The sequence below is a fragment of the Onychomys torridus genome, chromosome 3 (assembly GCF_903995425.1).
Source record: "Onychomys torridus chromosome 3, mOncTor1.1, whole genome shotgun sequence".
In the NCBI taxonomy this organism is placed as follows: domain Eukaryota; kingdom Metazoa; phylum Chordata; class Mammalia; order Rodentia; family Cricetidae; genus Onychomys; species Onychomys torridus.
The window spans coordinates 83,329,516-83,332,857 of NC_050445.1; positions in this window are offsets into that span (position 1 = coordinate 83,329,516).

Here is a 3,342-nt window from a genome sequence, read left to right on the forward strand (position 1 = left end):
TAGAAAAAGAACCCGGTAGTTCTTGGTAGTAGGACAATCAAGGCGCTCTGGACGTGACACAGTTGGTAAAGTGCTTGCCCCACAGGTGTGAGAACCCAAGTTTACACCTCCCAAGCCCTCTATAAAATGCTGCGCTTGGCAATATGGGGTTCTTGGAACCCCAGCTCTGAGGATGTGGAGCCAGAAGGATGCCTGGGGCTTGCTGGCCAGACACTCTAGCCAATGGGCGAGTTCCAGATTCGATGAGCGACTCAATCTTAAAAAATAAAAGAGAAGCAACTGAAGAAGAAAATTGATGCTGATGTCTAGCCTCCACATGCACATGCACCCACATAAAACAAGAGCATGAAGATATAGAAGATAAAAAATCAGACGGGTGAGGAGGCTGAGGAGATGACTCAGTGGATAAGGGGCTTGCTGAGCATGAAGGAGGACTGAAGCATGGATCATTAGCACCCACATAAGTGCTGGCTGGGTGTGGAGGCCTGCTTAGAAGTTTAGCTACTCAGGAGGGCTGCGAAGGGAAATCCCTGGAGCAAGCCAGCTAGCAAAACTAGCCATACCAGTGCACTCTGGGTTCAGTTGAAGGACCCTGCCTCAGAATAAAGGGGTGAGCTATGAGGTCTGGGGCCTCTAAATACACTCACACTCATGTGCACAGGGACCCCCACACATGTGCATTCACAAGTGTACGCATACACACCACAGATGTACAGACACAAAGAAAAGGTCAGACTGAGGGATGAGTGCCTGCCTAGCACAGGGGCAGCCCTGCTCCCCCCACCCCACCCAAGCACCACAGCCACAGCAGAACAACAAACACAGACTGAAGTCCAAATTCCAGAGCGCAGGAAGAAGCAGCAGTGGACGTGGATGGGTCCTTGTGAGCTCAATGCTCGTCTTGCGGACAGCGACCACTGACTGGGATAGTACGAAGGCCCTTCTTTTCCTCCCACCATTCACATGGTTGGAATCTCACTTGCATGGTATGTAGGCTAGAGCAAAATGGCGCTGTTTGTTTGGATTTTGCTTTTTTGGTGGAATATCTATTGTCAAGCAATGTGCTTTTGTGTGTCAAAGATTAGAAAGGACCCACTTCCTCTTCTCAAAAGGATTTGGGCAGGAATCCACTACTGCATTTATTCCCAGAGGCACTCCATGTTCCAGCTGGGTACTAAATATGTGGATGCTACAGAAAAGCAGTGTTATTCCCACAAAGGACTTTCTTGCTCACCATCCATCTTACAGCACCATGACTCTAAAATTGAGGTTTCCCCGGGTCAGTTAAATGATACTCTATAAAAAGGAAATCATGGAAGCCTGCAGAAGAATCTAGCTGATGCCCAAGAGCCTAGCATCTTAGCAAATCACCATTACCTGTGAAGAGGTAGAGCAACTGGTTTTGATTTTTTTCCCTGAACTTCCTCAAATTTACTCAAAAGTTTCAATAAATCAGGTCATTATATACAAAATCAAATGGGATTTCATTTTGATAGCTAAGATTTTCCTTGCAGATTACCCAATAAATCAGAAAATGGGAAAATATTCCAAATAAAAGAAGAACCAAATGTGTATTCTATGAACTCCGTGATCATGAGTTCTCTAAAGTATGTTGTAAGAATGCCAGTTCCATGGTGAGATCCTTCAGCCTACTTGGCTGAACAACATAGTTATTTTCATAAATATTTTTATCCTTCAGATGGGCTCTTTATGATTCAAACTTGTTTCCTGATAAGAAGTCACTGTACAAGCAAGTCTCAGATCAAAGCCTGCTCTCATGCACATATATATCTTAGCAGATAAGCATTAAGGTGACAAGCCAGGAGAATCCTACTCAGTGTTCAGAACCTCACCTCACCTCTTTCATAAAATGTTCACCTTGCCTATGACTGGCTGGGGTGGGTGAAACAGCTAGCTGAACATAGGACTCTGTCAGGTGACAGTCTTTCATTAAGTCCAGGACCTTTATCTTAAGTGCCAGAAGACAGAGGTGGCTAGGTTTTCCCCACTCACATACTGTGTTCATGGAAGGAGGAACGGTCATCATGAATCACTGCCTTTAACTATAAAAGGAGTATTTATAATTTCTCGTTTGCAAATTAACCAAGTCTGTGTTAACCATTATAGCAGAAGCATCCAAAACGTCTGAGAAAAGATTCTTGTTGATAGTTCTTTAAATGCTACCTAAGTTTACCTCCTGGGTTTACATATGCAAGTACCTACATATAACACTATCCTGTTTATGGTGAGGGTAATGTTTAAGTTAACTTGTAACACAGGCAAGTTGGGAAGTCCTCTGGAGAACTCAGAATGCTGATAAAGATGTGAAAGGCTTTGACAAGTGTTACAAAGTGAGTAGAAACTGACTAAAGCCAAAATATTTAAGATTATTTAATCCTTGGGACCTCAAGACATGTGCATTTGAGGCAAATAATGACTTTGTGCTGAGAAACCTGCTTACCAATCTAAGCAACATTAATAAAAGTTGATTCTGAATAAAGACTAACATTATGTGCCACATTGAGTCCAGCCAGTTCTTGCCATAAGAATCCATGGACATTTAGATTTGTAAACCACTCTCTTATAGGCTTAGTTTGCAAAGGCCTGTATCTCTGAATCTGACATGTTCTATATGACATGACCAGACTGAGTTCTTAGATCAGTAAAGTTATAGATCGTAGCAATGCTTGACAGAGCATAGCACAGTGTCTGCTAGGAATCTGCTGCTAGAAAGGCAGACACTATTATTTCATCCCTCTACTAAATTATACATGGCAGGTAGGTTGAGTCCATCTACCTATTTATTCATTTATTTATTTAGAAACAGAGTCTCACTGTGCAGCCCAGGCTGGCCTGGAACTTGTTATACAGATGAGGGTGACCTCAAATTTACAGAGATCCACCTGCCTCTGCCTTTGGAGTGCTGAGATTGAAGGTATGTGTCACCATGCATGGCTATTTATTTTACTTATTGATTAAGTAATTAAATTTTACAATAGTAGAGATTCAACCAAGTACTTTGTGCATGTTAGGTAAATATTTAGTCACTGAGCTATATCCTCCGCCCCTGACCACCTTTATAAGAGAGTAAAGAGATGCTTTGGAAGGCTGAAGAAGTTTCTAAAACCACTGTAGAATTAAGTAGCAGAGAACAGAATCCAGAATAGGCTTAGCCGAGTGCCTGAACTCTTAGCCACCATATGGTACTTCTGAGAAGCTGGCCCTACCTCCATAACTACTCCACAATAATCTTCCATCCTCCCATATCTAGGTACCAGCAGCAAACCAAAAGCCCTCCACCAGTGTTAGAACCTGAACATTCCATATGGCTGTGTGTTAGCC